The sequence below is a fragment of the Loxodonta africana genome, chromosome 13, assembly GCF_030014295.1.
Source record: "Loxodonta africana isolate mLoxAfr1 chromosome 13, mLoxAfr1.hap2, whole genome shotgun sequence".
Taxonomy (NCBI): domain Eukaryota; kingdom Metazoa; phylum Chordata; class Mammalia; order Proboscidea; family Elephantidae; genus Loxodonta; species Loxodonta africana.
In genome coordinates this window covers 85,105,319-85,130,629 of record NC_087354.1, presented here as the reverse complement: position 1 = coordinate 85,130,629, position 25,311 = coordinate 85,105,319, and the positions used below count along the sequence as shown (strand labels likewise).

At 39.5% G+C, this 25,311-nt stretch overlaps 1 protein-coding gene across 1 annotated transcript in view; it reads left to right on the top strand.

Moving 5' to 3' along the window:
• Positions 1–25,311, top strand: part of SPMIP2 (sperm microtubule inner protein 2) — a 166,936-nt gene that overhangs the window by 81,628 nt on the left and 59,997 nt on the right. The window lies entirely within an intron of this gene.

The following is a 25,311-nucleotide window of genomic DNA, read 5'->3' as shown; positions in this document are numbered from 1 at the left end:
TGATTTTAGAAGTAAAATCTGAAAATTCAGGTATTATTTTCTACGCAGGCTTTTGCGTTATTGGGAAATCGAGAACGTATCTATTACACAGTAATCTGATTTCCTCAAGCCTTATAAGGTAAAAAAAAAAAAAAAGGTTAACAAAAAGAAAGGTATTTGCTGGCCCAATCTGAGGCAGGCAGGGCCATGGTGGCTCAGTGTTAGAATTCTTGCCTTCCGTGCAGGAGACTTGGTTCCATTCCCGGCCAGCGTACCTCATGCGCAGCCATCTGTTGGTGGAGGCTTGCGTGTTGCTGTGATGCTCAACAGATTTCCGCAGAGCTTCCAGACGAAGATGGACTAGAAGGAAGGGCCTGGCAATCTACTTCTGAAAATCAGTCTATGAAAACCCTATTGATCACAGCAACTGATTTTGGAGATGGCACAAGACCAGGCAGCGTTTCCTTCCCTTGTACAAGGGGTCATTCTAAGTTGAGTTGACTGAGCAACAGCTAACAATAACATCGGTAACAATAACCTGTGGCAGTAAAGAAGAGTAGTTGGGAACTCAATCTTTGAAGTCAGGCTGATGCAGCTTCAAATCCTGACTCTGGTTCAGGTCGAGCTCTGTGACGGTGGGTTTACCTCACTATGCTTCTGTTTTCCTCTCTTCCACAAGGCAGTGCTCAGAGTGCCTGCTTCACAGGGTTATTCGCATCTCTATCCTGCTTCTGCAGCTGCTAGCTGTGTGTGGCCTTGGGCAAGTGCCTTAACCTCAAACTTGGTTTCTTTATTATGAAATATTAGTATCTACCTTACTGAGCTGTTGTGAACACTAACCAGTTAACACTTGTAAAGTGTTGGGAACAGGTCTGACACATAACAAGGGCTATATGTGTTTAGCATCATTATTGTCACCTCTTGAAGATTAGAAATGGAAACACAAAGAACGCACTAAGCACGATGCCTGGCACATGGTTGACATCCAAACTGTGATTATTAGTGTTGTGGCTGTTGCATTTGATGTTATTCAGTGTCAATTAAACAGAAAGAACTATGTCGTTCTTAAACTGTGTCCTATGACTCTTAGGGCATTAAAGATGAAGATCAGAACTTTGACTAAATATTAAACTGGCCACGAGCACGAAGAGTGCAGCTTGAGAGTAAGGCAGCTGGTTTTAATAGAGTCAAGAACTTTTCCTGCTTTGTTGCTTCTCATTGGTGACTCCCGGCCTCTGTGGACAGCCCTCAATCTGTCTGACCATCTTGAGTGTGTATAGCTTCTCTTCTTTCTTCATCTTTAACTTAACGACATATTTTTCTGGTCCAACGAAGTGAAATCAAGCGTTCCTGGGTCTTTGAAAACAGGTAGGAATCTAACAGACATGATGGCAGCGAGTTAGCTTTCCAAGCAGGTGTTTATGCAGCTTCTTTTGTGAGCAATTCACAGACTGCTTTACGTCACTGCTCTGCTCGGCTCTGCTTGGGAACAGGTCCTCTCTGTCTCTGAGGGGCTAAGTGGGAGCTGTCCGATGGTTTTCTTCCCACGCTGCGGCACACTCAGAGCTTGGTCTTTTTTGGCACACACTGCAAGGGATACTGCTCATTAGCTATGCCCTTTCTTGGCCCCTTGGTCCTGGCATTTTGAGAGTAATTGTTTCCAAAGATCTACCTGCCTCTGTTAGCTTTCGCCCACAATGCTGAAAGGGTTACTTTAACCTGGAGCTTTATGATGACAACAGAAAGATTCACTGAGAATGACTAGGCGTATCTGCAATGAAACACATACAATTTACGTAGGTTAAGGCCTACACTGGATTGTGTTGGAGTCCCTGGGTGATGCAATCTATTAAGCGCTAAACTACTAACTGAAAGGTTGGAGGTTCAAACTCACCCAGAGGTACCACCTCATGCTTCCAAAAGGTCACAGCCTTGAAAACCTATGGAGTGCTGTTCTACTCTGCACACATAGGGTCTCAATGATTCCCACTGGACAGCAACCGTTTTTTTTTTTTTTGGCTTGTTTGTTTGTTTTGAAGGCTTGGATTTCAGCCCCAGGACTGCTTATCTCCCCTTCCACATCCAAGGCACACCACCCTTTCTATACCCAAGGCAGATCACAGTGTTCTTTTTTGAATCTAGACTCAGACTTTGATTCTTATTGACCCAGTGCTTCAGGCACCCACTTCTGATCAACTGGACTTGACACATGACTTAACACTTGAACATGCACATGCTCACACATGCATGCAAGTGTGTGCAAATACACACACCCCAGGCATACAAACATGTGCCTGATTACAAATGATATGCAGTAGTGCCCCTTCATCTGTGGGAGATACGCTCTGAGACACCCTGCGAATGCCTGAAACCGCAGATAGTACCGAACCCTATAGATGCTACAAGCTGTCCTGTACATACATATACCTATGATAACGTTCAATTTATAAATTAGGCACAGTAAGAGGTTAACAATAATAATAACAACAATAATAAAATAGAGCAATTATAACAACATACTGTAATAGAAGTTATGTGAATGATGGAGCAGGATGGCCTCAGATTTCATCATGCTACATGTTTATTTAACATTCTCGATACTTGATTGACCATGAGTAACTGAAACCACAGAAGATGAAACTGTGGCTGGAGGGGGGCTACTGTACATATCTGGCATTAACTTTTGTGCCCATTCTCACTAGAGCTCTTATAAATTCCTCGTTGTTGCTGTTAGCTGCCATCTAGTTGCCCCTGACTCATGATGAGCCCATGCTCAGTGAAACAAAATGCTTCCTAGTTCTGCATCATCCTCGTGACTGCTTGTAGATCAGCTGGTGTGATCATAGGGCCAATTACTGTAATTTAGGGAAAGATCTCCTCAATCTACTTTCTGTTCTTCTGGTTCCTTGTCTTTTACTGGACCTCTTCCTCAATCCTCACTCTTCCTTATCCTGTGATGGTCCAAATCAAGATGGCCACTTCTTTGTTTCAGTCTAACTTTAGAGTGTGTCTTACTGGAATTGCTCAGAACTTAGATTTTAAGCACAAACTTAGATTTTAAGTGTGTACTGGATTTTTACAGACCCAACACCTGCTGTTCCTAGTTTACTGCTCTAAGGTTTGTCTGAGGTTGGCAGCTAAGGAAGCCCAGGCACCTCCGATAGACTCTTAGTAAAATGCCTGGAGCAGCTGCTTCTTACCTGGGATTGCTATCCCCAATATGGGGCACCGGGAGGGTTTTGTAGATCATCTGGCTTTTGAAAGGAAGACAATATCTTCCAGGCTAAATGTCACCTGAAAAATCTTCCCCTGCATTGGAGAGGTCAGTAAAAATCACGGTATCGGGTTTCATTTCTGGATATTCTGTGGTGAGCCAGTTCCTACTCACTTTTATGCAGGCTAGAATGCCATAATAATACACGCGTATATAAGCCAGGAATGATCACAGCTGTTGTTATCATCTCAGATGTAAGAGCAGCACATTTTTTTTTTTTTAAATTTTGTCTCTGCTAAACTATAAACATTGTTTATATGAGTGAGTCCTTTGGTTTCAACCCAGTGCTACACTAAGTAGCTTTTCTCACTGCATCTTAGCTGGTCATGCCTCCTCTTCCCTGGCCTTTTTTTAACCCAAACTTCGACAGGGTCACCTGGCTTCCTGATGCCCCTTTTCTGCTCTTGCATTCTGACTGCACTCTGATTTAAGTCTTTTGGTTTCCCCACAAAAAGAATGCTATAATGGACTTGAGGACTGACTCTTCATAGGTGTGATCCCCAAAATAATATTAAATCAGTTATCATAATGTGTATTATGACCAGTACATTATGCAGTACAACAATTTTAAAAGTCTATAAGGCAGTAAGGAGAACTACAGCAACCCAGCAATATTTTTATATTTTATGCAAAATAAGATACTAAAAACCAAAATTTTCAAGGCTTTGAAATTTCTACCTCATATTTTACTGTAACAAATTCCAGTGTCATGAAATACAGAGGGCTTCTTTGTGACTATTTTAAGGACATTTGAATAGATTTCTGATGGGATATTGAGTTTCTTGATGGCTGTCAAATAAATTGGTCCAAGGTTGTTTATTATATTAGGCATTTTCCTCAGTATGAATTTACTTAGAGAAAGAAAACATAAAAAGAGCTACCGTTGGAGAGATGGAGCCAACATGGCTTTATAGACAGAAGCATCCATGCTGTCCCTCTGCAGCAAAGAGCCAAAAAACTAAGTAAAACAGATATAAGTGTCAATCCTAGAATCCTAAGCATCAAAAGAAGGGATAAAGAACAGATCACACCCTGAATGGAAGAAGAAACTGAATGAAAACAGAGAATGAGGAGAGATATGGGGTGGAGGTCCTGTGCCAACTGACATGGCACGGCTTAACCATCTTGGAGGACAGTCAAGGACCCCGGATAAGGAGTATAGGAAGGCAACTCCATAGAGCTCCCAACAGGAGACAGGGCACCTGGTAACCAGGAAAACACACTTTCCCACCCCTCACCCTTATGCCCCGTATGCCGCCCTCAGCTCTTCCTGACAGGCCACACTGTGCCACTCAGCTAGGGCACTACCAGCCTGCTGTCAACCTGGATCTGCCCCATACCCACCCGTTGACTCCTGTCTTACCATTTTTTCCTTTTCTTCCTTTTTTTTCTCCCTCCCACCTAACACCATACAGCAACCCCACTCCTTCCTATCAGGCAACACTGTGCCACTTGGCTAGAGCCATCACCCCAGGTTCACCCTGTTCCCACTAGCCAGGAACCTTTGTGCCATTTTTCTCCTTTCTTCCTTTTCTTTCTCCTGCTATTTAGCTCCATATGACTCCTCAACCCCCCTTGCACTGGTCCACCAGCTACCCCTTTCTTTCCTCTCCCTTTCTTTTCTTTTTTGTTCCCTATACTTAGCCCTGTACACCACTCCCCCTTTCTGCTGGCCCTCAGGGTGCCACCACAGCTAGAGCATCCTTGACTCAGGCCCACTGCCCTACCCAGCTTGCCCTGCCCCTCCTCTGTTGCCACTTAAACAGCTGCTGAACAGAGGGAAATGATCCCATACCACCCCATCTCCAATACCTCCACCTCTCTGGTGTGGGGCTGTGAATGCTTTCACACCACTGGATCAACACCAGAAGGCAGACAGCAGCCATCCAGTCCACCCTCACCCACCTGACCAAACCAGTGTACAGCAAAGCAGACTCACCCTGCTTGCTGTTGCCCTGCCCACCAGGACAAGTTGATGAGAGCTATTGGGCCCATGACAAGCAAGTAGCAAAATATGTCTGGCCTGCCTGCCCTGACATATCAAAACAAAACAAAGAAGCAAGAAGAAACAAATGAACACACAATCAATAAATACAAAAAGTAATACTTCAAAGTCTGAGAGACAGCAGACAATATCAAAACACATAAAAGCACAGGACAAGATGACTCCAGCAAGTGACCAAAATAAAGAAATATGACCTTCTGGTAGAAGAAAAGACAGTGGAATTCTCTCATATGGAATTCAAAAGACTAATATTTAGGGCTCTCCAGGGAATTAGGGAAAAGATCAAGGAAAACACAGACAAAACCAAGGAAAAAATAGACAAAATCATGGAAAACATGGACAAAAACCAATGAAAAATCAGCAAAAATCAAGGAAAACACAGAGAAATCAATAGAAGAATTCAGGAAAATAACACAAGAACAAAATGTCAAAATAGATAAACTGTTAGAAATCATACAAAAATAGCAACTAGAAATCCAAAAGATAAATAGCAAAATTTTGAAAACGGACAAATCGATGGAGGGTTTTAGGAGCAAATTTGAAACAATGGGAAGACAGAATCAGCGAGGTTGAAGACAAATCCATGGACATCACTTTGCTTAAGGAAAAATCAGAGAACAATAAAGAAAAATGAAGAGAGTCTAAGAATTATGTGGGATACAGTCAAGAGCAAAAATTCGCATGTGATCAGAGTTCCAAAAAAGGGGGAGTAAACTGAAAACACAGAGAAGATTGTTGAAGATTTGCTGGCAGAAAATGTCCCAAATATCACAAAAGACGAAAAGCTGACCATTCAAGAAACTCAATGAACCTCTTAAAGGATAGACTTCAAAAGAAAGTCACCAAGGCATATTGTAATCATACTTGCCGAAACCAAAGACAAAGAAAGAACCCAGGGAGCAACTCGGGAAAAACAAAAAGTCATTTACAAAGGGAAAAAAATAAGATTAAACTCTGATTACTCCACAGAAACTATACAGGCAAGAAGGTAATGGAATGACATACATAAAATCTTGAAAGAAAAAAACTGCCAACCAAGAATAATATATCCTGAAATTTTTTCTCTCAAATACAATGATAAAATTAGGAGATTTCCGGATGAATGGAATTGTAAAAACTAAACCAAATTTTAGAGAACTGTTAAAGGGAGTCTTTTGGTTAGAGAATCAACATCGGACTATAGCCAGAGTCTGGAACACAAGACAGCATTGAAAAAACATATATAGCCACATACAAACCTAGGCAAAGAATTCTCAATAATAAAACAAAGCTAAAAGACTAATATGGAAACAGAGATGTCAATCTGTAAATGATGACAAAGTCAAAACAATAAAAGGGGAGTAAATGATGTAAGTACAGAACTTTCAAATGGAGAAGATGTCAAGGAACTTTCAAATAATAAAAGACTGATTCACACTTTGGAAGATAAGAGTAAATTTCAAGGTAAGTACAAAGAAAGTTAGCAAATCTACTCATCAGAATAAAAAAGAAGAAGAACATAAAGAATGACTAAACATAAAGTCTATAAAAATGAAAGAAAAGAAAATCCACAGAAAAAGTAATTCCACACTGGACAGTAAAAGGGACAAAGAAAATGTCAGCACCACAAAATCAACAAACCATTGACCAAACTGACAAAAAAAAAAAAAAAGAAAAAAAAAACAGGAGAGGAAGCAAATAAGACAAATAAGAAGATGGGGGATGTTACAACAGACACAACTGAAATGAAAAGAATCATAACAGAATACTATGAAAAATTATACTCCAACCAATTTGAAAACCAAAGGAAATGGACAAATTTCTGGAAACACACTACCAATCAAAATTAACACAAACTGAGAAAACCTGAACACACCCATAGCAAGAGAAGAGATTGAAGAGGTAATAAAAAAAAAATTTCCAACAAAAAAAGCCCTGAACGGATGGCTTCATTGGAGAATTCTATCAAATATTCAGAGAATACCTCACACCAATACTGCTCAAACTATTTCAGAGCATAGAAAAGGAAGGAATACTCCCAGATTTATTCTATGAAGCCAGCATAACCCTGATACCAAAGCCAGGTAAAGACACCACAATAAAAAAAGAAAGAAAGAAAATTACAGCTCAATATCTCTCATGAATATAGTTGCAAAAATTCTTAACAAAATTCTAGCCAATAGAATTTGGCCTCATATCAAAAAAAACAAAAATACACCATGACCAAGTGGAATTCATATCAGGCATGCAAGGATGGTTCAACATTAGAAAATGAATCAATGTAATCCACCACATAAATAGAACAAAAGAAAAGAATCACATGATCATCTCAAACAACACAGAAGAGGCATTTGATAAAGTGCAACACCCATTCATGGTAAAAAATCTCAGTAAAATAGAAACAGAAGGAAAATTCTTCAACACAATAAAGGGCATCTATACAAACCAGGAAACCATGGTGGCATAGCGGTTAAGAGCTACAGCTGCTAACCAAAAGGTTGGCAGTTCAAATCCACCAGGTGCTTCTTGGAAACCCTATAGGGCAGTTCTACTCTGTCTTATAGGGTCACTAGGAGTCAGAATTGACTTGTTAACAGTGGGTTTTTGTTTTTTGATACAAAACCAACAGCCAATATCATTCACTACAGAAAGAGACTGGAAGTATTTCCCATGAAAACAAGATCAAGACAAGGTTGTCTTTCATCACCACTTCTATTTCACATTGTGCTGGGAGTCCTAACTAGAGCAATGAGGCAAGAAAACGAAATAAAGGGCATTCTAATTGGGAAGGAAGAAGTAAAACTATTCCTATTCACCGATAATATGATCCTATATGCACAGAACCACAAAGATACCACAAGAAAACTGCTGAAATTAATAGATTCAGCAGAGTAGCAACATACCAGATTAACATACAAAGATCAGCTGGATTCCTATACAATAACGATGAGAACTTCAAAAAGCAAATCAGGAAAACAATACCATTTATAATAGCTCTAAAAAGATTAAAAAAAAAAAAATCTTAGGAATAAACCTAACTGGGATGTAATAGACCTATACAAAGAAAACTGCAAAACACTATTGTAAGAAACCAAAAGAGACCTACATAAATGGAAAAACGTACCATGTTCATGGATAGGAAGACTCAACATTGTGAAAATGTCAATCCTACCCAAAGCGATCTACACATATAATGCAATCCTGATCCAAATACAACAACATTCTTTATGGAGATGAAAACACTACCAACTTTTTTTGAAAGGAAAGAGGCCCTGAATAAGCAAAACATTATTGAGGAAAAAGAACTAAGTAGGAGGCTTCACACTACCTGATCTCAGAACCTGTTATAAATCCAGGGTAGTCAAAACAGCCTAGTAGTTGTACAATGACAGACACATAGACCAATGGAACAGAATCAAGAACCCAGATGTAAATCCATCCACCCATGGTCAGCTAATCTTTGACAAAGGACCAAAGCCCATTAAGTGGGGAAAGCACAGTCGTTTATGTGTGTGTGTGTGTGTGATTTTGCTATGTGTTGTGAATCCTACCTCTGTGATGCCCATAAAGCAGGATTAGAGGCAGTTACATTAATGAGCCAGGATGCAATCTACAAGACTAGGTTGTATCTTGAATCAATCTCTTTTTATTTATGTATTTATTTTTATTGTACTTTAGATGAAGGTTTACAGAACAAACTAGCTTCTCGTTAAACAGTACATACATTGTTTTATGACATTGGTTAACAACATCATGACATGTCGACACTCTCCCTTCTCGACCTTGTGTTCCCTATTACTAGCTTTCCGGTCCCCTCCTACCTTCTAGTCTTTGCCTCTAGGCTGGTGTGGTCCTTTAGTCTCCTTTTGTTTTATGAGCCTGTCTAATCTTTGGCTAAAGGGTGAACCTCGGGAGTGACTTCATTACTGAGCTAAAAGGGTGTCCAGGGATCATACTCTCAAGGTTTCTCCAGCCTCTGTCAGGCCAATAAATCTGGTCTTTTTTTGTGAGTTAGAATTTTGTTCTACATTTTTCTCCTGCTCTGTCCGGGACCCTCTATTGCAAGCCCTCTCAGAGCAGTCAGTGGTGGTAGCTAGACACCATCTAGTTGTACTGGACTCAGCCTGGTAGAGGCCATGGTAGTTGAGGTCCTTTAGTCCTTTGGACTAATCTTTTCCTTGTATCTTTAGCTTTCTTCATTCTACCTTGCTTCCAAAGGGGCGAGACCAGTGGAATATCTTAGACAGCTGCTCACAGGCTTTTAAGACCCCAGATGCTACTCACCAAAATAGAATGTAGAACATTTTCTTTATAAACTGTTTTGCCAATTGAGCTAGATGTTCCCCAAGGCCATGGTCCCCACAGCCCTCAGCCCAGCAATTCGGCCCCTCAGGGAGTTTGGATGTGTCTCTGGACCTCCATGACCTTGCCTTGTGCAAGTTTTGCTGGCTTCCCCAGAGAGACAGTCTTTTTAACAAATGGTGCTGGCAAAACTGGATGTCCATCTATAAAAAAATGAAATAGGACCCACACTTCACACCATACACAAAAACTAACTTGAAGTGGATCAAAGACCTAAATTTGAAACCTAAAATTATAAAGATTATGGAAGAAAAATTAGGAAGAACACTAGAAGCCCTAGTACATGGCATAAACTTCATACAAACCATAACTAACAATGCAGAAATACCAGAAGATAAACTAGATAACTGGGAGCTACTGAAAATTAAATAGTTATGCTCATCAAAAGGCTTCAGGAAAAGATTTAAAAGAAAAACTACAGACTGGGAATGAAATTTTTGGTTAGAACATATCTGACAAGGGTCTAATCTCTAGAGAAAACTGTCACCTCAACAATAAAAAAACAAATAATCCATTTATAAAATAGGCAAAGGATATGAACAAACACTTCACCAAAGAAGACATTCAGGTGGCTAATAGACCCATGAGGAAATGCTCGAGATCATTAGCCATTAGAAAAATGCAAGTCAAAACCTTGACATTACTGGCACTAATCAAAAAAACAGAAAATAACTAATGTTGGAGAAGTTGCCGGGAGATTGAAACTCTTTTCCACTGCTGGTAGGAATACAAAATGGTATAACCACTATGGAAAATGATACGATGCCTCCTTAAAAAACTGGAAAATAGAAATACCATCAAAACCAAAAAACTGAACCCAGTGCCATCAAGTCGATTCCTACTCATAGCAACCCTATAGGACAGAGCAGAACTGCCCCATAGAGTTTCTAAGGAGTGCCTGGCAGATTCAAACTGCTGACCCTTTGGTTAGCAGCCGTAGCAGTTAACCACTACACCACCAGGGTTCCCAGAAATACCATAGGATTCAGTAATCTCACCCCTAGGAATATATCCTAGAGAAATAAGAGCTGTCACACAAATAGACATAAGCACACCATGTTCATTGCAGCATTATTCACTCTAGCAAAAGGATGGAAACAACCTAAGTGCCCACCAACAGGTGAATGGATAAACAAATTATGGTACATACCTACAATTGAATACTACGCAATGATAAGGAACAATGATGAATCCAAAAAACATCTCACAAGATGGATAAATCTGGATGGCATATGCTGACTGAAATAAGTCAATCACAAAAGGACAAATGTCGTATGAGACCACTATTATAAAAACTCAAAAAATGTTTACACACAGGAAAAAAAAAACTTTGATGGTTAGGAGGGAGGGAAGGGGTGGGGAGGCAAAACCACTAACTAGATAGTAGATAAGTGTTAACTTTGATAAAGGGAAAGACAATACACAATATAGGGGAAGTCATCACAATTTGACCAAGGGCAAGCCATAGAAGCTTCCTAGACACATCCAAACACCTTGAGAGACCAAGTTACTGGGGCTGAGGGCTGGCGACCATGGTCTCAGGGAACATCAAGGCCAACTGATGCAACATAGTTCATAAAGAAAATGTTCTACATTCTACTTTGGTGAGTAGTGTCTGGGGTCTTAAAAGCTTGTGAGCAGCCATCTAAAATACATCTCTTGTCATCATCACGTTGGAGCAAAGGAGAAGGAAGAAAACCAAAGATATAAGGGAAATATTAGTCCACCACCCATGGCTCTGACAGGGATCACAATAGAAGGTTCTGGACAAAAAGGGAGAAAAATGTAGAACAAAGTTGAAATTCACAAAAAAGGACCAAACTAACTGGTCTGACAGAGTGGAGGGACACCCAAAACTACAGCCCCCAAACACCTCGCTAACTCAGAACTGAAGACACTCCCAAAGTTTATGTTTTAGCCAAAGATTAGACAGGCCTGTAAGACAAACAATAACACACGTGAGGAACATGCTTCTTGGTTCAATCAAGTATAGAAGACCAAACGGGCAACACCTGCCCAAAAGCAAAGATGAAAAGGCAAGAAGAGGCAGGAAACCTGGACAAATGGACCCAGGGAATCCAGGGTGGATCCAGGGTGGAAAGAGTGAGAGTGCTGATGCATTATGGGGATTGCATCTGATGTCACAAAACAATTTGTGTATAAATTTTTGAATGAGAAACTTATTTGCACTGTGAACTTTCACCTAAAACACACACACACACAAGCTACCATTGACTGTTTATTATGTAAGGGAGATACTGTGATTATCTCTATTTTACAGATGAAGAAACTGAGGTAGCAACACTTGAAGTTGCCTGAGGCAGCACAGCTAATGAATGGTGGAGTTAGGTTTTCAGTGCAGGCCAAGTGAATTCAGAACTTAGGGGGGACACAGGGCACATGAGAGGAAACGAGAATTAGGTCAGGTCAGAAGGTTAGATTGGAACCACTGTGGCCAGTGACCATCTGTGTTATCATTTTTCTGTAAGGTGGGGTCTGCCTGGGGTCCATTCTATTTGCCTTCTGTTATAAAGCTCGCATCCCTTTTTCCAAGGCTGTCTCAATTTTCTCCCAGTTTCCCACTGCGCATCGTTTGCACACAATATACTGCATGTATAATATTTGAATGAACCATTAGCACGTGCCTCCCACACACTTGATATAACAACAAATGGCTTGGTAATAATTATTTTTGAAGTTTTATTTGCTAAGCACTTTATAATCTTCCAGGAGTCCGTGGATAGTGCAGACAGTTAACACGCTCAACTGCTACCCAAAGGTTTATCAGGCTGAGTCCAGAAAGAGGTGTCTCAGAAGAACGGCTTGGTGATCTAGTTCCCGAAAATCAGCCATTGAAGACCCTGTGTGTGGACATTGTTGAATTGGTGTATATTTTCACTGCAATAAAAAAAAAAAGACTGAGCTAAAAAGAAAACACCATGGAGCCCACTTCTACTCTGACATACATGAGGTTGCCATGAGTCAGAATCAACTAGGTGAAACTGGCTTATAGTCACTCAAAATGTACAGTCAAACACAGTCTCTGGAATGACGGGATAATAAGAGAAGACAGTGAGGTACCACGAAGCTGCCCCTTCTTTCCTTGTCCCAGCCTTACCCCGTGCGTCCTTCCCGGCTGTCCACTCTCACCCAAGAGTTCCCTCCTCTCTTTCAAATTTGCCTGCAGAAACAGTATTGCCAATGTGGCATCGTTAAGCATGGAAACCATCAAGCACATGCCTGGAGTTTTTTCACCCCAAATTTTCTGGTTGACTTAGGTTCATTTAGGGCAAGTACAAATAGCCTCCAATTTTGGGGCTCATTAAAATTCCTAGGATCTCACAACCCTAACCTCCAGATGTTGTTATCAATATAGAAGATTAAAAAATAAATAAATAAATAAGGCTCCCATTTTCAACCCAGTTATAAAAGCAAAATACAAAATAGCTTTTCTAAAATTAGACATGTCTTTGGATTGAGGCAGTTTTTCCCAGATGGATGCGTGTTTAGTTCTCACTTCATACTTCTTATAGTTATTTGCATCCTAACAATTTGTGGTTTAATATAAAAATAGTTACATTAGCACCTTTCATTTGTTGAGTGCTGTATAAAGTGATACACTTTATGATACCACGTGAAGCCTTTGTAAGGGAGAGCCACATGCTGCCCATCTGTGAGGGAGAAGAAACACTGGTGAAGGAGGCCAAATAACTCTCCTTTTTCTTGAAAAAAAAAAAAAACAACAAAAAACACCATTAGCCTCCATCTACACAGATGTTATATTTTCCCCATTTCACAAGGTTTAACTTTATAGGATTCCTCAAATAAATTGAAGGAAATAATATCCTCATAAAATCTTACTGTGTCTGAATTTCCAGAAAATGAACTTCATGTTTGATTCTCCCTTTATCTTACAGACCATGAAACTAAGGAAGGCATGCATCACTGATTTTCACTGTGTTCAAGGATCCCTGGTGGGGCAGTGGTTAAGCATCTTGCTGCTAATTGAAAGGCCGGAGGTTCAAACTCACCAGCCATTCCTCAGAAGAAAGATTACGGCCTTGGAAACTCTATAGGGCACTTCTACTCTGTCCTATAGGGTCCCTATCAATCAGAATAGACTCGATGGCAATGTTTTGGGAATTACCTGCCAGGAAAATTCTCTGGATGGTGCAATTAAGAGATACTAATTGAAAGGTAAAAAGCCCTAGTGGCACAGTGGTTAAGTGCTTGGCTGCTAACCAAAAGGTCTGCAGTTCAAATCCCACCAGCTGTTTCATGAGAGAAAGATGTGGCAGTCTGCTCCTGTAAAGATTACAGTCTTGGAAACCCTATGGGGGCCGTTCTACTCCATCCTGTCGGGTCACTATGAGCGGGAATCGACTTGACAGCAGTGGACGCTGTGTTCACAGCCGTTCCACGAAGAATGCTGCTTTTGAAATAGGGAGTGTCTCTGTTGCTAGCTAGCACCGTACCATCTCCACATTCTAATGGCAGCCCAGCCTCAGACCAGCCGGCTTCTCAGCTAAACAGGACTTTCTCTTTTTCAGGTGACTTTATAGACAAAAATTGAAAAATTGGGAGAAAAAAAACAAAAAAAGGACACATCGTAATGTTCAGTTTTAGCTAGGATGTGGAAGTGTCGGGGAGAGAAAAAGAGCCCAGTGTAATTTAAAGACTGGTGAGCAATTTTATCTGTCAATTAAGGAATGCTAAAAATCTATCATAACCCATTGTCATTGATGTATCACTTGATATAACATCTCAAGTATGTGCCTAAGTATAAACAGCACTCTTAAAAAAGATTTAGCCTTTTAAAATTAGCAATTAAGTGTGTGCAATAGGTTTTCAATAAATATTATTTGATGATTATCGGGACATACAAAGCTGAGAAAAGACTGCATGAATTAGAACAGACCAAAGAAATCAAACAAGTTCCGATCCTGGTGACCCAGTGTTTTGCAGAGTGTAACCGTGCCCCGTAGGGTTTTCAAAGCTGTGACCTTGTGGTAGTAGATCACCAGACTTTCTTCTGAGACACCTCTGGGTGGGTCTGAACCACCTACTCAGTTTGTAGTTGAGTGTTTAGTCATTTGTGCCACCCAGAGACTCTTATAAATTAGAATGTTGTTATGTGCTGTCGATTTGGTTCAACTCCTAGTGACCCTATGGACAACGGAATGAACCGCTGCCGATCCCACGCCATCCCCACAATCATTGTTATGCTTAAGCCCACCTTTGCAGCCACTGTGTCAATCCGTCTCGTTGAGGGTCTTCCTCTTTTTTGCTGACCCTTCTCTTTACCAAGCATGATGTCCTTCTCCAGGGACTGGTTCCTCCTAATAACATGTCCAAAGGACGTGAGACGAAGTCTCGCCATCTTTGCTTCTAAGGAGCATTCTGGTTGTACTTCTTCCAAGACACATTTGTTCATTCTTTTGGCAGTCCGTAGTATATTTAATATTCTTTGCCAACACCACAATTGAAAGGTGTCAATTCTTCTTCACTTTTTCTTATTCATTGTCCAGCTTTCACATGTATTTAAGGTGATTGAAAACACCATGGCTTGGATCAGATGCTCCTTAGTCTTCAAGGTGACATCTTTGCTTTTCAACACTTTGAAGAGGTCTTTTGCGGCAGATTTGCCTAGTGAAATGTGTCTTTTGATTTCTTGACTACTCCTTCCATGAGTGTTGATTGTGGATCCTAGTAAAATGAAATCCTTGACAACTTCAATCTTTTCTCTGTTTATCATAATGTTGCTTATTGGTCCAGTTGTGAGGATTTTTGTCTTCTTCATGTTGAGGTGTAATCCATATTGAAGGCAGTGGTCTTTGATCTTCATCAGTAAGTGCTTCAAGTCCTTTTCACTCAGCAAGCAAGGTTGTATCATCTGTACATCACAGGTGGTTATTAAGTCTTCCTCCAATCTTGATGCCTCATTCTTCATATAGTCCAGCTTCTCAGATTATTTCCTCAGCATACAGATTGAATACGTATGGTGAAAAGATGCAACCCCGACTCATGCCTTTCCTGACTTTAAACCACACAGTCTGTTGAAACCACTGTCTGTTCATCTATGTACAGGCTCCTCATGAGCAAAATTATGGGTTGTAGAATTCCCATTCTCTGAAATGTTATCCATAATTTGTTACGATCCACACAGTCGAATGCATTTGCATAGTCGATAAAACACAGGTTAACATCTTTCTGGTATTCTCTGCTTTCAGCCAAGATCCATCAGACGTCACCGAGGATATCCCTAGCCCAAGCCCTCTTCTGAATCCAGCTTGTCTTTCTGGTAGTTTTCTGCAGATATACTGCTGCAGTTGCTTTTGAATGATCTTAGCAAAATTTTACTTGTGTGTGATATTAATGATATTGTTTGATAATTTCTGCATCTTTTGGTTCATCTTTCTTAGGAATAGGCATAAATGTGGATCTCTTCCAGTCAGTTGGCTAGGTAGCTATCTTCCAAATTTCTTGGCATAGACTAATTAGCCCTTCCAGTGCTGCATCTGTTTGTTGAAACACCTCAGTTTGTATTCTGTCAATTCCTGGAGCCTTGTTTTTCACCAGTGCCTTCAGTGCAGCTTGGACTTCTTCCTTCAGTACTATCGGTTCCTGTTGATATGCTACCTCTTGAAATGGTTGAATGTTGACCAATTCTTTTTGGTACAGTAACTCTGTGTATTCCTTCCATATTCTTTTGATGCTTTCTGAGTCATTCAGTATTTTCCCCATAGAATCCTTCAATATTGCAACTTGAGGCTTGAATTTTTTCTTCTATTCTTCCATCTTGAGTAATGCCAACCGCGTTCTTCCTTTTTGGTTTTCTAATTCTAGATCTTTGCACCTGTCATAATACTTTGTCTTCTCGAGCACCCTTTGAAATCTTCTGTTCAGCTCTTTTACTTCATTATTTCTTCCATTTACTTTAGCCACTAGATGTTCAAGAACAATTTTCAGAGTCTCTTCTGACATCCATTTTGGTCTTTTCTTTCCTGTCTTTTTAATGATCTCCTGCTTTCTTCATGTATGACATCCTTGATTTCATTCCACAACTCATCTGGTCTTTGGTCGTTGGTGTTCAACACGTCAAATCTATTCTTCAGATAGTCTCTAAATTCAGGTGGGTTGTACTCAAGGACGTACTTTGGCTCTCGTGAACTTGTTCTAATTTTCTTTAGTTTCAACTTGAACTTGCGTATGGGCAATTGACTGTCTGTACCACAGTTGGCCCCTGGCCTAGTTCTGACTGATGATATCGTCTACATTATTTCTTTCCACAGATGTAGTCAATTTGATTCCATCCAGCAAGGTCCACATGTATAGTTGCAGTTTATGTTGTTGAAAAAAGGTATTTGAAATGAAGAAGCCATTGGTCTTGCAAAATTCTATCATGCGATCTTGGACATTGTTTCTATCACCGAGGTCATATTTTCTAACTACCGACCCTTCTTCTTTGTTTCCAATTTTCTCATTCCAATCATCAATAACTATCAGTGCATCCTGATTGCATATTCAATCCATTTCAGACTGCAGAAGTTGGTAAAAATCCTCAATTTCTTCATATCTGACCTTAGTGATTGGTGCATAAACTTGATTAATAGTCATATTAACTAGTCTTCCTTGTAGGCCTATGGATATTATCATATCACTGATAGCACTGTACTTCAGGGTAGATCTTGAAATGTTCTTTTTGATTGTGAATGCAACGCCATTCCTTTTCAAGTTGTCATTCCCAGCAGAGTAGACCATACAATTGTACAATTCAAAATGACCAATATCAGTCCATTTCAACTCACTAATGCCTAGGATATCAAGGTTTATGCATTCCATTTCATTTTTGATGATTTCCAATTTTCCTAGATTCATACTTCATACATTCTGGGTTCCAATTAGTAATGGATGTTTGCAGTTGCTTCTTCTCATTTCGAGTTGTGCCATGTCAACAAACGAAGGTCCCAAAAGCTTGACTCCATCCACGTCATTAAAGTCAACTCTACTTTGAGGAGGCAACTCTTCCCCAGTTGAATTTTGAGTGTCTTCCAACCTGAGGGACTCATCTTCTGGCACTATATCAGACACTATTCTACTGCTATTCATAAGGTTTTCACTGGCTAATTTTTTTTTTTTTTTGGAAGTAGACCAGCAGGTCCTTCTTCCTAGCTTGTCTTAATTTGGAGGCTGAGCTGAAACCTGTCTGCCATGGGTGACAGTGCTAGTGGTAATGAGGTCCCTCTCTGCTGGATTCTGTCTTTTATATCTCAAAAGAAATTGACTCAAGATACAACCTAATCCTGTAGTTTGAGCCCTGCCTCATTAGCATAATTGTCTCTAATCCTGCCTCTTTAATGTCATAGAGATAGGATTTACAACACATAGGAAAATCACATCAAATCACAAAATGGACAATCACACAATACTGGGAATCATGGCCTAGCCAAGTTGACATATGTTTTGGGGGGGATGCAGTTCAATCCAGAACAGGGTGAAAATCTTAAATCATTATAAATTTAGGATTATAGTATTCACTACTATTGATATATAGCATTTCCGGAGTACCTCAGCTATGTTGATGAAAGTATATACACTGCATAGCAAAGGAGGCTAGAAATTTGAAGATACCTGTCTTTTTCCATAATTGATCTTAGGATGTTAAGGAACTTTAATTGAGCAAGTTGAAACAATCATTAAATATAGGTGGCCTTGCTATGTGGTCCCAGCTCTGCCTCTAGACAGAAAGGAAATGGATATTAAAATAAATACTTTAGGAATCCACTGTGAGCTCCTTCAGTTGGAGAAGAATTCAAGGAAATTTTCTTTGTTGCTGCTGTTGAAGTTTTTAGTGCAATTATTGTCAATAGTACATAGTATGAAATCTAGGAAAATTGGAAATTGTCAAAAATGAAATGGAATGCATAAAAATCCCAATATCCTAGGCATTAGTGAGCTGAAATGGACTGGTATGGGCCATTTTTAATCAGATAATCATGTGGGCTACTATACCGGGAATGACAAATTGAAGAGGGTCACCATTAGTCGGAACAGACTCAACAGTGCCTAACAATAACAACATCGTCAATAATTGTACTCTGTAGTCCTAGCCACATTCCAAATGGTTTTAAACTGCTTAATGTCTGAGATCTGTTTTATTTCACTTTGTGCTGACAACATCAACCCCACTACCCCACCCACCACCTCTAGTGCTTAGTTTGGGGTATTATTGTTAAAAAGAAATGGCTGTCAAATAGACTCCTGGTCATAGCGACCCCACTTGTACAGAGTAGAACTGCTCCATGGGTTTTTAAGGCTATGATCTTTTGGAAGCAGATCACGGGGCCTGTCTTCCAAGGCGTCTCTGGGTGGGTTTGAACTGCCAACTGTTCTGCTTGCGGTTGAAGGCTTAATCATTTCGGACACCCAGGGACTCCGCTTGGGGTGAATGATTATCAATAAATGATGAGTGAATGAACAAATGAAAGGGCATAATTAATAACTATCAGCCTACTGTAAACTATAGTTTAGGACTGGGAGTCAGGCAGATCATAGCTGAGATCCTACTTTTATCATTTAGAGTGATAAATTTAAATTCTCTAAGCCTTAGTTGCTGTTCCCGTAAGGTAGGAAAAATACAACTGACTACCTCATAAGTTTGTTGTGATGATTAACTAAAATGATGTATTTAAAGCACTTGGCACAGTGTCTATACACTGCTTAAGGAAGTATTATCACAAATTGTGTTGTGAACATTGTAAGCATCATTCTACTCTCTTGAAAGTGTATCTTGCATATATTATCAATAAGATGCAATTTCTCTTGAGTTTACAAAAAATCTATCTGCATTATTTTTTGGCAGATGTTTGTTAAAATGTACAGATGAACTTTTAAGTGTGCTTTAGATTTTTTTTTAGATTAGGAATTATACTCTGAGTTTAAACATAACAATGGATGTGAGGATGGCGCAGGACCAGGCAGTATTTCGTTCTGTTGTACATAGGGTCAGTATGAGTTGGAACCAACTTCAGGGCACCTAACAACAACAAGAAACTTATTCAATAAAAGTAATTTGAAAATTATTTACCTTTTTTTTTTTTTTTTAACTGAAACTTAGATTTGCTGTTACTGTTCGCTCTGCCTGAGGTACCACCCCTGGTGTAATTCTGTGTTGTGGAGCTAATTGGACAATTAATTTGGGGAAGAACACTTTTTAACCTTTGAATTAACAACAGCACCAAACACATTAGAAACCTGCAAGGGTGAGAACAGTTGCAAAAAAGGCACTTGATTATGCTTCAGAACCTGTGTGCTGGGAGACTGGGAAGCTCTCATATGCGTGTTTTTTTTAGCTGCTATAGTTGAGTGTGCTCTGATTTCAGACTCTGGTGGAGATCATTAACCAACTCAGAATAATGGGCTGCTGATGTCAGGATGATAGGTAACCCATCACAAATCAAGACAGTTCCCAAGATATCAGTTCTAGTCTTGCTTCAAAAAAAAAAGTTTTTTTTTTTTTTTTTTGCATGATAAAATGAGTAATGTAAATGCACATCTCCCTGGAGGAGTACAGGAAGAAAATAACAAAATTTGCTGAAAAATGAGAGAGCTAGCATATGGTTTTTCTGGGAAAATCCAAAGAAGGCCCTAATGAAGAATTAAAAGTAGCTCGTAAGATAAAATAGGCAGTTGAAAAACTTTTTTTCCCTCTTCTTATTTCCTTGTAGCTAGTACTGCTATGAGTTGGAATTGACTCGATGGCAACAGATTTTTGGTTTTTGCAGCTAGTATGTCTACCATTTTTTATAATGTCTTAGTTTTACTGTCTATAAAATGGGGGTTGTATTAGTTTTCTGTTACTGCATAACAAATTACCCAAAACTTAGCAACCCAAACCCATTGTCATTGAGTCATTCCTACTCATAGGACCATACAGGACAGAGTAGAACTGCCTCAAAGAATTTCCAAGGAGTAGCTGGTGGATTTGAACTGCAACCTTTTGGTTAGCAGCCAAGCTCTTAACCACTGCGCCACTAGGTCTCCAGCAATCTAAAGCAGCACCCATTTATTATCTTACATAGGTTGGAAATTCACGGATGGTGTGGCTCTGGCTCTGCAAGGCTGAAATGAAGGTGTCAGTTTAGGTTGCTATCTCAACTGGAACTTGAAGTCCTCTTCCAAGCCATGTGGTAGTGGCAGAGTTCCCTTCCTCGTGGTTGTAGGACTGAGGTTCTATTTCCTTGCTGTCTCATAGCTGGGGCCTTTCTCAGCTCCTAGAGGCTATCACATTTCTTTTCCAAGTGGTCACTTCCATCTTAAAGTCAGAAACAGAGTATTCCCCTCATGGCCAGTCCCTCTTAAGCTTCCGATCCCTGTTGCCAGGAAGAACCCAAGCCCTGAATAGGTTAGGCACACTGAGGATAATCGCCCTTTCTTAGTCGACAGAGTTGGAAAAATGATTCCATTTGCAAAACCCCTTCAAAGCAACACCTAGATTAGTGTTTGAATGAATAACTGGGAGTAGGTTATGTACAACATGGGACAGGAATCTGGGAGACCATATTAGAATTCTGTCTGCTACAGGGAGAATAATGACACACCTAAAAGTATTGTTGATTGCATTTAACGAGATCAGGAGATGCTATGGGACAGTTCTACTCTGTCCTATAGGGCTGCTATGAGTCAGAATGGACTCGTTTTATTCTGCATTAAGCACTTAGTGTGGTATCCAGTGCAATAAGGCTCAATAAGTGGGGTCTAGGAGTCTTGGTGGCACGGTGGTTAAGAGCTTGGCTGCTAACAAAAAGGTCAGCAGTTCAAATCCACCAGCCGCTCCTTGGAAACCCCGTGGAGCAGTTCTACTCTGTCCTATAGGGTCACTATGAGTCGTAATTGACTCAATGACAACAGGTTTGTTTGTTTGTTTTTTAATACAAATATACTTTATTTTCCTACTTGCATGAATTTTTAAATTACACTACTATAAGCTTATTAGAAATGTGACGGATCATGTTGGGCATTATTTGGACACTTCACAGAGAACAGAGATACTGAGGGTATAGTCGACAAACTCAGAAAACTCAATGGTTAGTCTGTTTGTTGAAGACAGATTACTTATTTGAATTATTTAAAAGATAATGCAGTAAAAAAAAAGTCGGATGTCATTCACATTGGTGCTTAAGCCCATATATAACATGGCATAAAATGTAGCATGGGTCTCTACGTTGTTCATTTTTGCTTTTTAATAAGAAAAATTCATTACAAAATCCTTGCCTTAAACACTGACATTTTCCAGAAAGGAGTGTTTTGTTTCCACTCATGCTCTGAATATAAAATGGATGCGTTAAATGCTCCATTCACACAAAGGCCTTTATGCTCCCTTTCTCCCGTCAATAGTTCCAGTCTAGCATAGGCAACACTATACAGCTACAACAACGGGAATGCTTTTCACTGGCTGTGGGAACAAAAGCACCTAAGGGGTTAACAGTAATATTTTGCAAGTTGAAGCAAGTGAAGGAAAAAAATTAGCATAAGAAAAGGTAGCCCTCGGGGATTTTTCATTCAAACGTTTGGTACTAAGAGCTCTGTGTTACCAAGGAGAAGGCTGGAGAAGAGAAATCCCAGTGTCGATGCACTCTTGAAATGCATTAGTATTATATTCATTCTTCTGTAAGAAAGACCTCATAGTTAAAGAGATGGAAAATGGTTCTTTCTAGTAAGGAAGGTCAAGATGGGATATACTAAAAAAAATCCTGAGTCAAGTATAACAACAAAGCAAGAGAATTCCTTAGTGATCCACCCCAGAATGATTCCCTAAGAATGTCAGGAGGAAACAAGTGGTTTGAGATTAATAGTGAAAATCTCAGTGATTTTTATTTTTGTGTAGAATCAGCCCCTAGTATCTGCAATTAACTCAAATTTAACAGTTATTATTCGTTTCAGAAACTGTATCTAATTCACAGTATCTGAAGGTAGTTAGCAGGTATTTCTCTTTTCTTAATGCCTAGACTTATTTAGGAGGAGCCCTGGTGGTACAATGGTTAAGTGCTTGGTTGCTAACCGAAATACCGGTAGATAGAACCCACCAATGACTCTGCAATGCAAGCGACCTGGCAATCTGCTTCTGTAAAGATTACAGACCAGGTAACTCTACGGGCCATTGTACTCTGTCATAAAGGGTCGTTATTAGTCACAATCAACTTGACCGCACACAAAAAGACTTACTTAAAGATTGCTTTGTAGGGAATACCCAGTTTGGAGTTATGATCATTTTTGTTAGTTGAAAAATGTGTAAAAGATTCTCACTAACTTCATTAGGTTAGAGAATATGCTAATCAATTGTTACAATGTTTTCCTGAAGATGTTGAATTGTTTTTTGAATCAGTCTTTTTCTTAATCTTACAAATACCTGACTTGTAGAGAAATGATTTTTCAATTCTGAATTTCATCAGATTTAACACCACACTGAGCATAGCTGTCCAAATAAATCATGATAGATTTCATTAATAAATTAAGATAAGGGCTAGTTTATTTTAGAGAACCTTTTTATGGCATCATACACTTATATCTATAAGAGAAATGCAAAAATTAAAAAAGAAGTGTTATTTTGTTTCTCAGAAAAGTCTTTCCAGATTAAGAAGATGCAATTTTTAGTTATTAAAATAGGGAATGGCATAAGATCAAAGAAGATCATCCACATCCTGGAAAATTTTTCCAGAAATTGATAATCGTATTTTTTATAAATCAATGGGTAAGGTCAATTTTTAGGGAATCATAGAGTTAAGAATCAAAACTACACCATGATCTTTCCATTATGCACAGATTGATACTTTTCAGATTTTTAATGAAATAGAGGGGTAACCCTGCTTTAAATTCTTATTTTTCTTGCCATTTCCTTTGTCTACATACTTTATATGTGGGCATTAAAGAGCTAGAAGTGATCAAGGGTTCAGGCCTGTATCCCTGAGAGGATGACATAAGCAAATGAATCTGTTTCCCCATCACAAATAACTCCGAAGCAGCCAACCAGAAAACTCTAAACCAAAGCTTGATGGAAAAGGAAGAAGAAAGGGATGATAATAAAAAAGTACTAGGTTAAATCAATCACTAAAAGACAAATACTGTATGATCCCACTTATATGGAATATCCAGAATAGGCATGTTTACAGTGACCAAAGTTTATTAGTGGTTACCCTAAGTAGGCAAGAGGGAGGGAGAAAGCAGGACTCATTATTTAGGGGACACTCAGCTTCTTTTGCTAAGGGCGATAGAAAAACTTGGACTCAGATAATGATGACGGTTGAACAACATGATGAACATAACGTCATTGATTGTACATGTGAAGAATATTCAAATAACAATTAAAAAAATCACTTATTGTCTCAAGACAATAAGGCAAGACTTAAGAGTGGTTTAGTTGGGTGGTTCTGGCTTGGAGTCTGTCAGGAAGCTGCAGTCAAGCTCTCAGCTTGGGGAGCACTCATCTGAAGGCTTGACTGGGACTGGAAGGTCTGCTTCCAAAATGGCTCACCTGCATGGCTGGCGCCTTGGTGAAATGGGAAAGATTTTGTTATATATATATATATATATTTATCACAATTTTTAAAAATTAAAGCAAGAATACAAAATAATAAAAAGAGTACTAGGCAATTCCTGTGACGTTCAAATTATAGTAATATGGTTTCACTACTTTTTGAGATTTACGAATATAGCATCCCATGTCAATGCAAGCAAAAATTGCATTCCAAAACTGAAGTGAAATACTTTCTGATAATCCATGACAATGTTTCTAAATCCTAGCATTTAAAATTGAGAAATTATTATAAACAAAAATCCTTTTCAATATAAATTTGGCACTCCTCTTCCCCATGCTTATTCACATTCATTAGATGTTCCTGGGGAAAAGGACGTGGGATGTGTTATGGAATGAATTGTGACCCCCCAAAATATGTAAATCCCTTTTTTTAACCTCTATGCCTGTGACTATAATCTCATTTGGGAATGGGTTGTCTTTGTTATGTTAATGAGGCAGGATTAGTGTAAGGTCTATCTTGAGTCAATTTCCTTTTTTTCTGCCCCCAGTGCATCCCTGTATTTCAGGTTTCAGCGCTTCTTACCTGAACAGTTGAAAAGCTAACCAGTTTTCCTGCCTCTAGGTCTGCCACCTTGTATGTTATCTTCCAGCTCCCAGTTAATTTTTTTATATTGTGCTTTAAATGAAAGTTTGCAATTCAAGTCAGTTTCTCACACAAATACTTAAACCCACATTGTTGTGTGACCCTAGTTGCTCTCCCTACAATGTGATAGCACACTCCTTCTTGCCGCCCTGTATTTCCCATGTCCATTCAACCAGCTCCTATCCCCCTCTGCCTTCTCATCTTGCCTCCAGACAGGAGCTGCCCACATAGTCTTATGTGTCTACTTGAGCTAAGAAGCAAACTCCTTGCCAGAATCATTTTATGTCTTATAGTCCTGTTTGATCTTTGTCTGAAGAGTTGGCTTTGGACATGGTTTTAGTTTGGGGCTAACAGAGGGTCCAGGGGCCATGACCTCTGGGGTCCCTCCAGTCTCAGTCAGGCCATTAAGTCTGCTATTTTTACTAGAATTTGAGTTCTGCATCCTGCTGCTCTCCTGCTCCATTGCTTCTCTATTGTGTTCTCTGTCAGGGCAGTCATTGGTGGTAGCCTGGCACCATCTAGTTCTTCTGGTCCCA